The 18,979-nt window shown below is 37.3% G+C and overlaps 1 protein-coding gene across 6 annotated transcripts in view; it reads left to right on the top strand.

Moving 5' to 3' along the window:
• The window catches only part of RIN2 (Ras and Rab interactor 2), a 239,999-nt gene that overhangs the window by 24,132 nt on the left and 196,888 nt on the right, over positions 1-18,979 (top strand). For 2 of the 6 annotated variants that reach the window (XM_027840327.1, XM_027840324.1), the window contains exon 2: positions 9,576-9,669. The exons of the other annotated variants lie outside the window; for them this stretch is intronic. The gene's annotated coding sequence lies outside the window, so the exon portion shown is untranslated. The remainder of the gene's footprint in view (positions 1-9,575; positions 9,670-18,979) is intronic. 6 annotated transcript variants of the gene reach the window in all.

The following is an 18,979-nucleotide window of genomic DNA, read 5'->3' as shown; positions in this document are numbered from 1 at the left end:
AGCTTGGTGTTATGTTTCTAGTAGGTACTAGATAAATAGCAATGTAAATATGGTGGAATGAGTTTTAAAAAATTAGGAAGGCCAACTTATTTGTCCATGATCACATGTAAAATACATCTTAAGTATAAAACCAATTGCTGTCTCGACATCCTCATGCTTTTTAAATTTTATTTTTAATTTATGGAACAAAACAAACATTTCAGAACATATTACAATAAAAAAGATGATTGTATATGAAACTGCAAATCTACTATGAATAACTTGTAATTCCTTTCAAATATACAACAAAATTATCATGTAAATTTCTTTTTCCCCCCCACCCTAGAGATGGTTATCATTAGACACAAATAGGTGTGTGTGTATATATATATGTAAAATTATTTTATGCATACTTCTCTAGATGTAGATAATCTCTTCCTATGTCCTTTATGCTTTTGCTCAGTTCACCATGTTGCCTCTGATTGCATTTTCTAGTGGTCCTAGACAATATATTATTGTCTGCTTTCCCTTTCACAGGGATTTCTAAGTAGCTTTCCTTTTCTTTGTAGTATTTACTATATTTCCTATATTGTTTTCTTGTTTTTCTTTTGTTACCAGTTTTATTATTAGTTTATCTCTACAGCCCTTTCCATGATATAATCTTTCCTATTTTTTTCTGTTTGTAATCATTCTTACTCTCTTTGGACTGTTGCTTGCTATTTTGTGATAATGGGAGAGATTTGTGTTCACTTAGCCAGCTTGTTGGTAGTTTCTTTCATCTCTCCTGTTTTTGTTGTTGGCCTCTCCTTTAGCTGTTTGCTACTTTTAAAATTATTTGGGGATATTTAACGACATCTGGGCTTGTTCTCAACCTCTCTCTTGCCTTTCTTGGCTGAAAATTCTTTTTTTTGCAGATAATATTAGATCAGGCCCCTGGCCTTCCCCATTCACAGCTACCTACTTGTCCAGACAACCAGAGCTGGCAGAATAGTCAGTGATCTCCCTTGCTAAGGGGTGGAAGTGTGAGTTTGTGTCACTGACCGGGGGAGACTGAGAGGAAACAATAGCTATTGTAGCCATGTGGTAGGTAGAGTTTGAGCCCTGGCATGCAGACAGGGAAGAAGAAGTAGTAAGGACTGGTGGGCCACTAATGTAGCTTTTCATTGGCTATTGTTCCCCCCCCAACAGGAATTTCACTGTGGGGAAATACTTCCTTTTTTCTCTTCCTTTTGTTGTAGTTTTATTTCTTTATTTGTCACATTTCTCAAGTTTAGGAAGGTTATCTATGAAAACTGAAAATTCACCTTATTTATTGGATATCCCTTGTAGTTTATGAAAAATTATGTATCTGGATATGATTTTAAATTTTAGGTAACCTACGGTTTTGATGAGAGACAGAATGAAGTAATATGTAGAGAGCTGGCCTTGAAGCCAGGCTCTCAGATTCTGATTGTGTCAAGTACGACTCATACTTGTGGAATAGGTACATGACCTGGATCTGTGACGCCTTTGGTATAGGGGACTCGTGGGGGAGGACTCCGCCAGTACAAGTTGGCGCTTTCTCTTCAGCTCAGTCTTAGAGAGTCTCCTAGAACACTTAGAGCTTAACTGACTTGCCTAGGGTCACACAGTCAGTATGTATCGGAGAAGAGACTTAAATCCATCATAACCTGGTTTCCTTTTACCGTCCCAGTCTTCTTACACCTTCCTTCCACATATGCTGTGATTCAATGACACTGGCCTCCTTGCTCGTTTCTTGGACAAGACACGTCATCTTTCAACTCTGAGTGTTTTCACTGGCTGTCCTTCATGCCTGGAATTCTCATCTTAGTGTCACCTCCTAGCTTGTCAAGTCTCAGCTAAAGTCCCATTTTCTGCAAGAAGGCTTTTCTAGTCCTCAGTGTTAGTGCCTTCCCTCTGAGATTACACACAATTTTATTTTCATACACATATGTATGTATGCATATATAAAATACATATTTGTATGTATATACATATACACACATGTATCTATCTTGTTTGTTTATAGTTGTTTTCATGTTGTCTCCCTTCATTAGATTGTAGCAGGGACTGTTTTTCACCTATTTTTACCTTTCTTTGTAGCCCCAGTGTTTAGTACAGTGCCTGGAACAAAGTAGGAACTTAATAAATGCTTCTTGACTGACTGACTAAGGCAGTTAGGTGGCACAGCAGGTGAGCACAAGACCTGAAGTTAGGAAGACTTGAATTCAAATCCAAACTTAGACACTTACTAGCTGTGTAACTTGGGGCAAGTCACTCAATAGTTATTTGCTGCAGTTTCCTCATCTGTAAAATTGGGGTACTAATAGCACCTACCTCAAAGGGTTATAGAAGATCATATGACAGTATTTGTGAAGTGCTTAGTATAGTATCTGGCACTATATAAATTCTATAAAATACTATATAAATATAAATTCTATAGCTATCTATATAAATTCTAGCTATCATTTTTATTGGTGGTATTATTATAGCTACAGAGAATTCAGAGCAAGGGAGCAGAGGGGAAATTTAACTTAATAGAATGCTCTCAGGTGCATATCTGTTTCTTCTAACAGGAGCCTTGTAGTTATTTTAAATATTGTATATTGGCTAAATCAAGCCAAAGACAAGAGTCAGGAGTCCTGATAATTTCTTGCAAATTAGCTGTCCTGAATTTTTCCAAGTCAAGGGCTACAGATGAAAGACAAACACTTTCGGCAGTTTTATATGGTTGAGATGTACAGTCAGGGATGTAAAGTTGAGATGTACAGTCATACTAATGCTGCAGATTTATTCATCCTTATAAAACAGAGTTGTGAAAGCATTTGTAGGGATTCTTGTTGTACATTGCATCTATTTTTATAGGGTGTTTTATCTGACAAAAGAATTGTTCTGCAACTCCTGAAAGTTTTTTTTAATTATCAACAAGCTAAAAAATAACAATATTTTGTGCATTAGAAAATTTAGAGAGGTTTAGGGGATTTGTGTGTTTGTTACTCTAGTATTACTAGGTATTACTATGTCTTTCTGCAAATAAACAATGCCAATTGTTATTGTAGTGTCTTTGATAGTAGACCTGAATGATTAAAAATTTCTCTCCATATACTAGGTATCCCAGGAGAAACCCATGATCATTGGTTAGTACTGACCAACTAAGTCAAGTTTGCTGCTTGGATTAGAATATGGAAGACTGATCTATAAAGTATTTTCACTGGCATTTAATTAGCACTTAGTCTGCCAATCACATTGATAGAGAGCTTTAAAGTTGCAGTTACCACAAAATAACCACATGAGGTAGATGGTACATTATTAAGATCTTCTTGCAGATGATAAAACTCAGATTCCAAAAAATGAAGTGACTTGCTCATGGTCACATATCTAGTAAATGACAGAGGTGGTGAACCTAGGTCTTTTCTGATGACAAGACCAGAGTTCCATCTACTATACCAAGCTGCCCTTAAACAAAATGGCAAAAAGTCATTTAGCTGAAAGAAAAGAGAATGGACAAGAATATGCCCGGTAGGGCCAGTAACACTGACAGAGCAGGAATCATAGGTTAGCTGGGAGCATATAGAGCCCATGGGACATGGAGAAGGAATTGTGGAAAGATTTGACTTCAAGTCAAGTCAGCATGCATTAATAAGTGACTCCTATGTGCCAGGCACTATAATAAGCACAGAGGATACAAAGAAAGGCAAAAATAGTCCCTGCCCTTGAGAAGTTTACACTCTCATGGGGGAGACAAAATGCAAACAACTATGCAAAACAAGATACATACAGGATAAATTGGAGATATCAGAGGGAAGACCTTAGCTTTAAGATAGAGCAGAAAAGGCCTCCCCCACCCCTTGCAGAAGGTGGAATTTTAACTCAGTCTTGGAGGAAGCCAGGGAAGCCAGGAGATAGAAATAGTGGAGAGGATGCTAGACATGGGGGTGCTAGTGAAAATGCATAGAACTGGAGATGGAGGAACAACAAGGAGGGCAGTGTCACTGGATCACAGAGTGTAAGACGGGGAATAAAGTGTAAGGTATAAGAAGACTGGAAAGGCCCTGTGACTCCATGGTGCAAGATCTTCCTCCATTCTCTATAGTTTTAGTTAGAGGAGCTTACTTGACCATGGTCACATGACTAGTGTTAGAGGGAGGACTTGAATCCCGATTTTCCTGACTCCAAGGCCGCAGTCTAGGGGTCCATGGGACTAAAATCACAATATATATTGGACAGTTACTTTTTTGTTTTTGGGGAGCTCCTTCCTCTGTGCCACCTGATATCAATAATTTGTACTTATAGAGTTGCCTGGGACAGTTGCCCAAAGTCCAATAGCCAGAATGTACCACAGGCAGGACTAGAATCCAGGTCTTCTTGACTGCAAGGCATACTCTCTTTCTGCTCCACAATATACTCAAGTAATTACTGGGGACAAAACAGTCAGTAATATATATTTTTCTGGATTGTGCCTAGGACTAGTAAGTCTGTCTAGTGCTAGGTTCTTCTCAGATTTATGTGATTCATAGATTAATTTTTGTTTGTTTGTAGTCAAGCCCTAAGACCTTCCAAAACCACTGAGATTATTATTACCTAAAGTTTCTGGATGTATCTCTAAGGTCTGTCACTGTAACAGAATTTATCCCACCTGTTCAGTTTTGAGAAATTTACATTTTAGCCTGTCTGCTCTTTCAGCACATCCCTTTTTGTTCATTCTAAAAAGAATCATAGAATCATATAGTAATAAACCTGAAAGGCCTTAAAGGTAATCCAGCACTATTGATGAAGAAAATGAGGACCTCCCCAGTGAAATAGTTTGCCCAAGTCACATAGCTAGCTAGCTCATTATTGTATATCACTTGATTCACTTTATGAAATTGACAATCCTAAGAGTTTTTCCAATCACCAGAGAGCTATGAAAACCAAAAAATCCTGATGATTATATCCAGCAAACTCTCTGGAGGAGTCAACACTGTTACACAGTATGCATTTTTGGAGATAAGGAGAGAGTGGAAGAATGTAGGAAAGGAAAAAAAAAATATGAATGGGAAAGAAGATGTGCACATAGCTCTGGCAGTTAGCCCTGAAGGAGAAGCATATCCTTATTGCCCATAGACATGCTGTTCACACCAAGGAACTCTTGCTAAAACTTATTTTCTAGATGGTATATTTTTAGGTGAGCAGATTTCCCACCACAGCTACAAGGTAAATATGTTCACCCATATTCTCCTGCCAGCCCAGAAAAATGTACATGGAGGGGGACTAATAAAGTTATTTATTGCTTGGCTAAAACACACAATTCCCCTAAAAGGTTAAGATTGTGACAGAAATAAAGAAGAAGGGAAAAATAGGATGGAGATAAGAAATACCGAAGGGGAAAGAGAGGGAGAAAAGGAGGGAAACAGATACTAAGCATGTTTGTCACCAAAAGGCAAAAATATGGATTTTTGACCATTACTTACTTTTATCCTAGAATGTAAATATCCTGAGGTTGGGTTCTATTTTCCCCCAGAGCTTAGTTTCAGGCAATATAGTAGATTCTTTGTAAGGGAACTGAAGTGAACTGAACTGAATTGGACCGAAACACCATCCATTCAAGTCAATTTCCATAGGGCTTCTTGCTACCGTATGTATTATGTTGATAGTACATCCATTAGGGGGTAGTCCCAATTTCAAAAAAAGTAAGCATACTTTTTAAATACCACTTTACCAATACCACTACTGAGTCTGTTTTCAAAGATGATCAGGGAAAAAGGAAAAGAGCATATATGTTCTAAAGTATTTTTAGCATCTCTTGGTGGTAAAGAACTGGAAATTGCAGGGATGCCCATCATTTGGGGAACAATTGAATAAAGTGTGGTATATAATCATGATGAAATACTACTATGCTTTAAGAAATGATGAGCTCCGTGATTTTAGAAAAACATGGAAAGACTTGCATGAAATAATGAAGAGCGAAATGAGCAGAACTAAGAGAACATTGTATATAGTAATAGCAATATTGTTTTAAGAACAACCTTGAGCATCTAAGTAATTTTGGCTATTATAATACCAAAATTAACTATTAAGGACATACGAAGAAAGATGCTATCTGCATCCAGAGAAAGACTGATAAATAGAAGTATGTATAGAATGATTTTGCATATATATATACATATTTGTGTGTAAGGGTAGCCATCTCTAGGGCAGGGTGGGGGAGATGGAAGGAAAAAAGTTACGTAATAACTTTATTATATATTTAAAAGAAATAGCAAGTTGTACATAATAGATTTGCAGTTTCATGTATAATCATCTTTTTGTCTATTTTACTGTTACAAAAATGTTTGTTTTATTAAGTTCATAATAAATTTTTAAAAATAAATGAGGCTTTGCAAAAGGAATAAATTTCAATTGTCAAACCATGTATCCTGATTTTTGGGGTCACCCTAACACTTTGACCCTGTTTCCAGTGGTTCAGCTGTTATTTTCCATGGCTGAAAGCCACTGGGGTTAAGGTCAGAGGTATTCAGATCTCCCTTATCTATTTACTTTTTGATTACTTTTCCTATATTTTCCCCCAAACAATAGGCCGAATCTTCCCACAAAATCTTCTCCATGAACCTTGGGCTCTATATCCTCCCAGCTGCCCTGTGGTTGGTATTTGATTGGAGAGACAGCATATTTTTTTTTCTTGCCTCCAGTGGAAATGGGTAATTACATATTACCAGTAGTAGGTATATATAATAATCACATATGTGAAGATGTTACTGGTTTTCTTTTCAGCTTTCTCTTGTGCAAGTTAAATAGTCTCCTTTCTTTTAGCTTTTTTAAAAGCCCTTTTGGGGCAGCAAAATCCTTTAGAGTGCTGTTACTGTGAAAGGCATCACTCTCTTTCCAGTTTCCCTAGTTTGTAACTTCAGTATTATCCTGGATTCTTTACTCTCCCGCATATCACATATCAATTAATTGTTAATTCTTACTAAGTCTACCATCACAACATTGCTTGAGTCTGACCCCTTTTCTGTTACTGCTGTCACCTTAATTCAGGCCCTCATCACCTCTAATCTAGATTATTTGAATGATCTCCAAATTAATTTCCCTGTCCCTGACATCTTCAATCAATCTTTTATGTTGCTGCTAAAGTAATTTTCCTTAAGTGAAAATATGACCATGTTACTTTGTACTCTTCCATCAACTCCAGTAGATTGCTATTGCCTCTAGGATATTTGCTTAGCTTTTAAATCTCCAAACAGAGTGGCCCCAACCTATTGTCCAGAATCATTGGGTGTTATTCTCCCTTCCTCACTCTGTGATATAGCCCAAACTGGACTTCTTTCTGATCCCTGCATGTGACATTCCATGCTCCAATTCATTGCTTTTACACTTACCGTCCATGGGCTTGGAATGCATTGCCCCCTTAACTCTACCCATAGAGTCCCTCTTTTCCATTAAGATGCATTTAAAGCACCATTGTCTACGTGAATCCTTTCCTGATTTCCCCCCAAATGTTAGTGCCTTCTGTCCTGAAATACCTGTTATTTAACTATTATTACTCATGTGTATTTATTTTCTCTATATTTATATTGTATGTGTTTATATATGTACTCATTTCTTCCATTAAAATGTAAGTGGGGATAGTCTCATTCTTTGTAATTGCCTCCCAGTGACTAATACAATCCTTGGCACACAATAGGTGCTTAATAAATATTGATTGATTGATGATAGAGAATTGGACTTGGAATGAAGAGACCCAGGTTCAAATCTCACTGCACACAGTTACCTGGAGTATAATCATAGAAAAGACATTATACTTTTCTCAACTTTAGTTTTCTCTTCTGTAAAATGTGGATGGTAATACTTATCATACATAACTCACAGAGTTGTTGTGAGGAAAGCACTTTGCAAAACTTAGAGTACTTTATAAATGTGAGTTACTATTACTGTAGATTCAGAGGCTTTCTATTGCACATGGCCTCCCCTCACAAAAACTACCTCAGCTTCAGGGTGCCCTGTGTGACTAGACCCAACATTGTTTATAAGGCCTCCACCACGTTACTTTTACTAGTCAATCAGAAGGTACAATTAATTTTTTTTAAAAGCATTTAATGCAATAAGAAAAAGAAGCATAAACTTTAGGTATATCCTCTAATAAGATATACCACCAGTGGCTGGATTGGACCTGCACAGAGATTGAATGTTGGGGTCAAATACATAGGAAAAACGTGTGGTGTAGCCACCCCACACACATGGGCAATGCTGTCCTTGCTGTCTTCTCTCACCATTGAGCTGTACTTAATGCTGCCACCTACTGGACCTCTGCTGTAGTCTTCAGTTGAGTTTCTAGCTTTTCCAGGCCACCTACTGACCATTTTGATCCCTGCTTAGTAGGGTGCCATAACTAGAATGCCTCTTCTTGATAAGAGTAGCCTAACAGCATTTTAGTCATTTGTAAAAGAGCACACTCAGATAAGAGACCTTCTTTTATTATGGTTGAGGAAATTTTAGACCTGGAGCAGTTAAGTGACTTGCCAAAGGTCACACAGCTGATAGAATAAATATTAGAACCCAGGCAATCTAACTTCTAGTCTAGCTCTCTTTCCATTTCACCATACAGCTTATCAGCACTATGTTGTCATATATGGTCAAATATAAAGTCAGTAGTACACATAACCTTCATCTCTATTTATTAGGTCTGGAACTCTTTCCTATAAAGGAATTACATTATTCTAATCAGAGTGTTCCTTATAAAACTGATAGACTACAGGAACAACTAATAAGCTGTTGTGGGATCCTAGGATGAGTTCATCTTAGCATTAAGTATCTCTTTAAACCAAAAGCTGTGTAAGGCATGGTTGTAGTTGGGTCCAGCTTTGGAGCATAGTAGTGTGATGAAAACAAAGTCTGTATATACCAAGTCAACTTATATCACATGATATATAGGTAGTTTTTCTAACTCTTTTAATTTGGATGTTAATGAAACATAAGAGCAATAGAAATTAAACAAATATGAGTATAAATAAGAAATTAAGAAATAAGAGCAGAAGAAATTAATCTGACCTTTTTGCACCTTGGAATGGATGAGCATGTATATACCATATACTTCAGTATGTGAATGGATACATTATTTCATCCAGTGAAGCAGTTGCAATCCATCCATACCTTCTTATCATGTGTGATTCTTGTCTTTGTCTTTCCACAAATCCTCTCTGATGCATCTACCCAATGTATGAAAAGCTTTCTGTAGGATTTTTTCTTACATGGGTGCTAATACAGTATTCAGGGTGTCCATTTTTTAACCTTTGCTCTCACCAGATTTCTGGCCCACCTCCTTTTCTGATCTTTGCATATTTCCTGAAAGATATCATGTACTCCATTTACACATACATCATCCGTCAATGTAAATAGACTTGTCTACTTTCATTCACCATATGCCTCTCCATTGCCCTTTGAGTCACCTTCATTTTGATCCTTTGGTGATTATGGTACTCCATTATACATGACCATATAGTATTCACTAGGGATATATTACTGCTTAAAAGATGTTTGGGGGTCATGGTACAATATGGGAACTTGAAGAGCCCATAGTTTCACAAATGCAAGATATCTATCACTTTTCATTTTTGCCCTAGATCATCATACATTTGAAGTGCCTTCCCTGGACATATTTACTGATGGACTACCTCAGCGAACTTCTCATCCAACTGTACAATATAGTCTAGTCTGGTAATTAGAATTTTCACTCATTTTTTCCTGGTATGCATTTTAGACCAATTTTATTTTTAAAATATATAAGTTAAAAGTTTTATTAAAAAATTAACATTGAACGTCAATGCAAACAAGTGAGCTTACTTAGTAACCAATGCACTAAAATAATTTTTCAATACATAAAGTATCATGATTTGCCCATCACACCCTCCAGTTCATGAGGATTCTTTGTCCATTCATTCATATTCACTTGTCCTCTCATAGTTAATGTATATACTCAATTCTTTTTTTTAAACTTTGCAGTATTTCATAAAATTGTTTCCATGTTTCTTTGTAGAAGTCATCGTTCATTATGTCTATGTATCAGGGTTTTTTTTTAGCTATTTCCCCACTGTTAGATATTTAGGGTTTATTTCTAGTTAGAGATAATGGTGCTATGAAAATTTTTAAACAAATAGCTCTTTCTTGTTTATTTTTATAACACTTTCAGTATATCTCCCCAACTATGAAAGTATTTGGTAGCCACTGTCTTTGAAATGGTCATGGATCTTTTTTCATTGACCTGTAAAACTCTGCTACTTGATCCCTTCAGCAAAAAAGTTGTCCATAAGTAAGAATATCTGGAGGAACGTAGCTTCCATAAGGAATTTATCTTTTTTTTTCTTTAGGCTACACTGATCACCCCCTCTACTACATAACTCTTGAGACCCATTAACACACAACCCCCCCCCAGTATTTGTTATATAATATCTTTACTTGATCCTCATTCTTAAATATATCTTTCCTTCTTGCATTCTTGTTTAACCTAGCCACAGTGGAAGCAACTCTTGAATGAATGCCCTGTATATGCTCTGTGAGAGCATGACCTTTTCTTCTATGTATATGCACATACCGTAAGTTCATGTAGCTGTTGTACAAGTAATTTTATCACCAAGAAAAATACCTTCTCTAAAAGACAGAATTGTGCAGAAAGGATAACCCATGCATCATTTTAATTAGAGTAGCCTGCAGCTATTCCCAAGTATTCATGGGTGAAGCCATTCACGAAAGCTATAGAACATATCAACCCCCCAGATTGATGGAGGAAATGAGTACTTATTTCATAAGATGGTATTTCTTTCATCAGCAAAGAAATAAAATCAAATTTGCCATTACTACATTCTAAATTCCAGTAGAAAGACATATTATTTTAAAGAAACAGGATGATGTTAATATTTTATACAAAATCAAATCTATTCTTTTTTGAAAGAGAGTAATAATGAGAGATGGGTCACAATGTACATCAAAGACTCAGAATTTTTCTCAATTTCTTCAGACTTTGATAGAGTAGCAATTTATGTGTGTTATGATCATTTACATTTATACTACAGAATATTTAATTTAGAAATTGTGAAATAAATTTGACAGACAACATACTGATTATGAGACAGACCTGATGTATCCAAGCCCTGATTTATATGACCTTGTAGTAATCCTTCAATGAATGAATCAATTAATTAATGAAAAAGCATTTATTAAGTATTTAATCTGTACTAAGCAGTGAGGAATAAAATATAAAAACAATACAGTTCCTTCTCTCAAGAAACACATTCTGGTATAAGAATACAACAGATACAGGGAGTTTCAGCTATGAGAAAAAATGAAAAAGCCTCATGGTTCCTAGACTGTGGCAGCAAAGCAGATGCTAATGAGTCCTCTTTAATGTTATTTCCACAGACAATAGTATACCAATTTGAACCATTTGACAGTGCCAAATGCTTTGGTGACAGAAACTTTCTTTTCCCAGTTTTCAGTAGAAGGCAAGGGTTGCAGCACCTGCGGAAGCAGTCGCCAGGTCACATCTCTGTAGGGTTGATTCCTTGAATGATGGATTTAGGAGCTGGGATAGAAGCAGGGCTGGTGATCTAGGGGGTGTTGCTCTTTCTGGGGCTTTGGGATTCAGGGTCCTGGGATGATTTTCTTCATCAGGTTTGGTGAGGGACATGGTAGGTGACCCGGTGGTAGTGGTTTGACTTGTCCAGCACATGTCACTTACCCTGTGTGTGTTTGCGTATGTCTTTCTCCACTGCTGCTTCAGCTGGGCTAGCTTGCCTGCCCTTTCGGGGCACTTGGTCAGCAGTTGGTATGGATGTCTGGCCCCTTCTCTGTAAGAGCTGATTTCCTGAATAATGGCTTTGGGAACTGGCCTGGAAGCTGGGTTTGGTGGGAAGGGGGGGGGGGGGGACACTGATTACCTCAGTTTCTTTTTCTGTACAGGCTAAATTTTAAAATCTCTGCCTGCCTTCCTCTTAGGAATGCTGTGAGAATAAAGGTGACATTATGTTTGTCATTTTTACACTTTATGTCATCATCAGTCGTTGATAATAGTTAAATTCTCAAAATCCATGTGGAATAAGCAAGACCTCAGTTACCAACAAGGATGCTGAGGTAGATCTGCTAGCTCAGAGTCAACAAAGTAAGCCAAGGTTGCAGGAAATCCTAGGGGGATCAGGAAGAGGAAGAATGATCTTCCACTTTGAGCTTGCCAGAAATCATGCACACTGGAGTTTGGGGTCTTACCCATGCCCTCCTGCTGCTGAGAGTACATTCTGTGTTCCTTATAAAAAATAATCATCTATGAGCTTCATATTGTATGCCATATAGTCAAGTCAGGAAGCATTTATTAAGCACCTCATATATGACAGACAGTATATATACACATACACATGTATATATGTGTATGTATGTTTATACATATATGTATATGCACATATTTGTATGCTTTGGTGATTACAATATAATTTGTTGTGCCACATTATATTTGACTACCCCGATGCTATTTATATTAAACCAGAATTTTATTTATTAAGTCATCCAGGAGGACCATTTGATCCTTGAGTGAGAGGGTGATGGTGGAAAAGGATTGACATGACTCCTTTACTCTGAGTTTTCTAAAGGTTGACTTGTGAAAACATTAGCAATAAGTGGTCTCTGAGAACCTCTTCAGTGGAAACTGGAAATGAGAAAATGTGTTTTTTGGTCAAGGAAAATCATCAGCTGGATTTTACCCCTCTATCTTTTCAGGACAGAACAACCTACCCTCTGTTTCTCCTTCTTTTTCTTCCTCAGGTGGCACAGAAGACTATTTGAGTCAATTCATGGTTTTCTAAGACTCTAAGCTCTTACCAGGAGGTCTGAGAATAGGTTAAATATGAAATACTTTTTTTCATATTATTGCTTAAAAAAATCTCAGCAAAAAAGAAATGAGTGTTTTTAGTCTCTAACTGTAGCTTCAAAAACTGTAACCCACTATGATGTGGAATTCAGTATCACTACATTTCTATTTTTGACTCCATTCCAAGTGGTTTAGTTATTGAAAGTATTGGCATGACATGGCATTTAGCAAGACCATAATAGAGATGGCATATTAAATGTCTTAGAGAAGAAGGAAGAATAGGGAGACTATCATTTATAATAATAATAATAATAATAACAATAATAATAATAATAGACAATTGTATAGTGCTTTAAGATTTGCAAAAGTACTTTATCTAATTTGAATCTCACAATGATCCTGTAAGTAGGCAGTATAAATATCATTATCTCCACTTTAATGGTGAGAAAACTGAGATTTAGAGAAGTTGTCACATAGCTAGAAGCAGGTTTGAAACCTGGATGTTCCTGATTTCAGAATTCTATGCACTGTATCATGCTTCTTCTAAGAGGGATTTATATGAATTATACAAGATATTTTTAAAAGAGTGTGCGGAATCAAATCATAAAATATGATAGCTCGAGTGCTACATTGATACCAACAAAATGTTAAAAAACCTAGAAGAAGTCTACCAAGCTATGGGGCATATCCCTCTCTGTAAGATCTTGAGGAAGAGAAAGGCAAGCTTTTGCCCAGGAGGCACTGATGTAAGGAGTGTATACTTTTCTTAAATCAGGGCTTGATCAAGGTAGAAGAAAAAAATCTTCCCCCTCCCAGTCTGAAAATCCAGGCTTCATTTTATTTACCTACAAAATGAATATTTTTGACTTTATTTCATGGTATTATTACTGTTTCTTCTCTCTAGGTCGTTTTTTGTGTGGTTTCTCTGGAGAATGTTTTTCATGTGGGGAAATAAGACACCATATCCTCTTTAGAGAATGGGAATTGAGTTTCACTCTCCGTTTAGCTTGCGAAGTAACTTTTACTGGAATAGACCCGAGTTCCTTTTGATGCTCATCATCAGCTTTTTAAGTTGCAGAGATTTATATATTTCTTTCTTTCTTTTGGCAAAAGAAAATGATGTGATGTGATATTGGAGACAGCTGAATGTTTACTTTGTCTTTGAAGGCTGTAACAACACAGTAAGTAGGGCAGTGCAGTCATTACCAAGGTGGAGTAATGGGGCCCTTAGACTAGCTCTCAAAATTTGTTGCATTGTGGGCAAACAAGCCCAATTAGCATTCTTGGCAATAATAAAATGAAGTAACCTCAATGGCTGTTAAATTTCTTGGGCATAAGCAGAAACCACCCAGGCACTTTTGTAAAGTATAAAAGCATCTGACTGAGAAAGGGTGCCAGAGTGCCAAGATTAATTCATGGGGCTGTCTGCCATGCATTTCAACTGGGATTGGACTATACCCAATCCCTGATTTCATTTTCCTCATTTCTCCTCTGATCGGCTCTCAGTAATAAGCACCTACTCCCACTGTCATACTGCTCAAAACAGAAACATTACTGATCTGCTGCTGAAATCTTTGAATAAGATTTTCCATCTAATGAAGACTGAAGACTGAAATCTTTAAAGCTTTTGAGTTACTAAGCAAGGTCCTACCACTGACTCAATTGAGTATTACAAACCTTTTAATTTTTTATGTACCTTCTAATTTGCCTGTGCCTCAGTATTCTCATTGATACAGTGGTTTTACAAATTTGACCTGACTTTTGGGACCCAAATAATTCCTGAATGTAATATTTTTTTAGAGTTTTTCAAACCTTATATTTGTATTACAGATAATTATTCATGTATTGACAAGAAAATGCAAATGAGTTCTTTTTTTGCATTTTTCTTATTTTTAAAGTAAAAACTTCTTTGGATGGTGACTTAAAAATATTATTCAATGGTAAGGGTGGATTAAAAAGCTTAGTTCTGTGTCTGCATATATGTCCATATGCTTATACTTGTATACGTGTGCATGCCCTCATATGCATGGATATGTGTATATGTTAACTTGATTTAGAAGTGCTTGTGAAGTTATTTGAAGATTTTCATTCCCTCTTCATTCCCAGCAACAAACACTGATGAGAAGATGAGTCTTTCTGACTTCAGTTCTGGCACTCTATCTATTCCGCTATATAGCTGTTGAATATAATATATGACACAGATGATTTTCAGATCTTTTTAAAGATTAGTATTGTCCCACTGGTGTTATATGTGTGATATCACAATTGCTGAAAAATTAAAATTATGCAATCCAAAGGTTAGTGGAGTAAGTTCATATTATATTTCTCTTCTCATCAGAAATGAGTTAGTCAGTGAATAAATATTTGTTAAGCACCCGCTACATGCCAAGTACTGTCCTTATTGCTGGGAATACAAAGAAAGACAAAATAGAAGCAGTTCTGCTGTCAGGGAGCTCACAGTCTAATGGGTGTCTAAGACAACATGCAAACAACTATACACAAATAAAATATATATAAGATAAATTGGAAATAATCAACAGAGGGAAGCATGAGCATTCAGGGTAATCAGGAAGGATTTGTCATAGATGAATAGCCCAAGTACTACCCAAGTATCCACCTAGATATATGGTAGGACATGCCAAGTATCACATAGGATGAGAAGCCATGGACAGGTTGCTGTCAGCATCATTACAAGGAATACCACCCACTGTTGATGAGATCATGGCTCCATTGAAGTATCATCACTGTCATTATCACTTCTACCATCATCATCATTGTTGTTATCTTCCTCCTCCAGGATCAGTTCCTCCTATCCTTGTGAATCTTCTTCTTTTACTTCAGCCATGTTCTACTCAACATTGTTATCCAAGAACACATATTTCAGAATCACAAAATTTCTGAAATTCTGGAATTCCTGAATTCTGAAATGGAAGAGATCTCAAAGACCAGGTAGTAGAGCCCATATCTGTTTTTTTTTAAATTTCCCTGTAAAATTTACCTGACTAGTGGCCATCCCACCTTTGCTTAAAGACTTCAGGTAAGAAGGAACCCACTACATCCCAAGGAAGCCCATTCCACTTTTAGAGAAGTTTCTAATTGTTGGGCAGGGTTGGGATTCTCTTTTGGCCTTTTTGCACCATCATCCTGTTGTTCCCATTCCTGCCCTTTGGGGACACATAGAACAAATCTTCTGTGTGATTATCCTTCAAATACTTGAAAAGAGCATCGTGACTTCCCTAAGTCTTCTCTTCTCCAGGTTATATATCCCCACTTCCTTCAAATGATTTTCATATTACATTAACTCTAGATCCTTTCCCATCCTTATCACCTTCTCTGGGAGCCTTACCAGTTATCAAAGTCATTCTTAAACTGTGGTGCCCAGAATAAAATCTTGGAGATATGGTCTGATAGGATACATGTAACTATCACCTTCTGATTCCTGGATTCTAAGTCTCTTCTAGTCTGTGTAAGTCCTAATATCCTTCAAAACCAACTTTTGTAAGAGGTAGCCTTCTGGTGATCTACTGGGTAGAATTATAGAAACCACTTTTAGGTGGCAGATCTTGTTAACTTCTGGTCGTTTGTGATAGTTACATTAGTTAGCATGTTACTACAAGCATATGCCCAATAAGTCAAGGGTTCATGCAAAGTCTGGAAGTTCACATAGTTGCTGGCAGCGATGTAGGAAAAGGATATCCCATTGTTTATTTTGTGTGTATGGACCATCTGTTTCAGAAATGCTATTTTTTGCTTGAGTTGACATTTTCTTTGTCGTTTCTTTATTTCAACTTTAGTTTATTTACTTGAGTAAATGAAATCAGAAACAATAACAGATACTATCAAAGTTAGAAATATATTCTTAGAATTATCAGCTGTTCTAAAAGATAAGAGAAGAGTCACTGAAATAATGACTACCATGATCTTTTAAAAAGATATATTAGTCACTTTAAACACTTGGGAATTTATTAGGAATTCTCACTTGGGACATAAGGAAACATACACTAATGGAATGGAAAAAGACTTTGTTAAATTCCTCTGGATCCCAGGCAGGGGTGTTGTTTGAAGGACAGCAGGGATTGATTGGAGAGGGAGACAAGCCACAAACATGGTGATGGCACTTCACTCAAGAGGTGAAGGCTCTGATCAAGAATATGGTTCCAACAGCAGCAGTAGCAACAGCAACCAAAGCATTGAGTGTTCGAGCAGTGCCGGAGAGAACCTGGACCTAATAGAGCATGGGAGCTACAGTAATCTGGGTGTGTTGTGCTCTGAAGTGGGGATACAGGCTCAGAGCAGAGACATATTCGAATGATGCCTTCACCCAGGGCCCAGTTTCACTTAAGCTGCGGGGACTTCCCCTGTTGGTATTATAAATTTGTTTATACAGAGATGGGGAAAAACTCTTGTGGGAAGGGAGGAAGGAAATATCTTTTTCTTTGCTAATGGGCTCAGAGGTGAATAACTTCTCATGTGGTTTATAATAAATGTATGTTATGTTCAAATACCTGTTTAAAGCCTTGATTTCTTGTAGGTGAACTGAATATCCTAAAAAAAAATGAGCTAAATCTAGGTGACAGACAGAGGAGGAGAGGAGGGAGAGTGAAAATGAGAGACAAAGATAGGAGGAGAGGGGCAGCTAGGTGGCACAGTGGATAGAGCACCAGCCCTGGATTCAGGAGGACCTGAGTTCAAATCCGGCCTGAGATACATAACACTTACTAGTTGTGTGACCCTGGGCAAGTCACTTAACCCCCATTGCCTAACAAAAAACAAAACAAAATAAAACAACAAAAGAAGAGAGGAGAAGAGAGAGATGAGGGGGATGGGAGTGAATACAAGCTGTACCAAGGTTGTATTAGAAAGATATTTCATGAGATTGAGTCTGGTTTGACTTCCCAGAGTAGTATTGTTACTCTACTTGACACTTGGATTACAGGTAGACTTGTGAGTTCCTTGAGGACATAGATCATCTGGCAAGTACATGATGCCTTCTACAACACATGGCAAACACAAGGAGCGTAAATAATACTCTTTAGTACAGCTCACCAGATTAAAATGTAGTTCCTATCTGATTTTAATGTGTTGATGTATTAATGTATTGATAATCATTGTTCAGTCATTTCAGTCATATCTGATTCTTTGTGACCCACTTTGGGGTTTTCTTGGCAAAGATGTTGGAATAGTTTGCCGTTTCCTTCTGCAGCTCATTTTACAGAAGAGGAAACTGAGGCAAACAGGATTAAGTGACTTACCCAGGGTCACAAAGATATTAATAATCTCTTTATCTGTATCTGTGTCAATAAACATGTATGGTTTCTACGTCAATATGTGTCCTGGGAGTATCTTTATATATGATTTAGTGGACCTCATTTCTATTTGGGTTTGACCCCACAGGTCTACAACATACCTGACAAGAGGTGGATGAGCTTTTACTTGAAGACCTCCACTGACTGAGAACCTAGCACTTCCTGAGGCCGCACATTGCATTTTTGCATAGACACAATTGTTGGGAAGCTTTTTCTTATATCCAACCTAAATTGGCCCCTTTCCAGTCTTTGTCTTTGCCCCTAGTTCTGCACTTTGGGGTCATGCAGTTAGTCAATAAACATTTATTAAGTGCCTCTTGGGTGCCAAGAATTGTGCTAAGTGCTAGAGATATGAAGAAAGATATGAAGAAGCAGTCCCTGCTCTCAAAGAACTGACACTCTAATGGACTAAGTAGGAAAAAAATCTGATCCCTCTTCCCCAAGGCAACCTTTCAAATCCTGTAGGCAGCATCTATCATATCCCATTGTTCCCCCTCCCCATTCCTGCCAAGTCTTCCCTTCTGTGGGCCAAGTGCTTCACTTAATTCGATCAATCCATACGTGGCATAAGTTCAATGCCTTTCTATCTTGGTTGCCTTCCTATCTTGGTTGCCTTCCCTGGACACTCTCCAGCTTATGAATATGCTTCTTAAAATTTATTCTGTAACTGCACTCTAGATGGGATATGTCTAGGACATAGTGCTGTGGACCTGTCACTTCCTTATTCCTGGACATTGTTATCCTCTTTCTGTATTAGAAGGTTGTGTTGTCTTGACTTTTCTGGCTGCCATATCACACCGTTGACTCGTGTTAACCTTGCTACTCACTAAGCCTTGAAATCTTTTTTCAAATGACCTTCTGTCTAGCC

Source organism: Vombatus ursinus, unplaced genomic scaffold (assembly GCF_900497805.2).
Source record: "Vombatus ursinus unplaced genomic scaffold, bare-nosed wombat genome assembly UNPS02014841.1, whole genome shotgun sequence".
NCBI lineage: Eukaryota > Metazoa > Chordata > Mammalia > Diprotodontia > Vombatidae > Vombatus > Vombatus ursinus.
The sequence above is the reverse complement of the archived record's forward strand: the minus strand, read 5'-3'. Positions and strand labels throughout refer to the sequence as shown.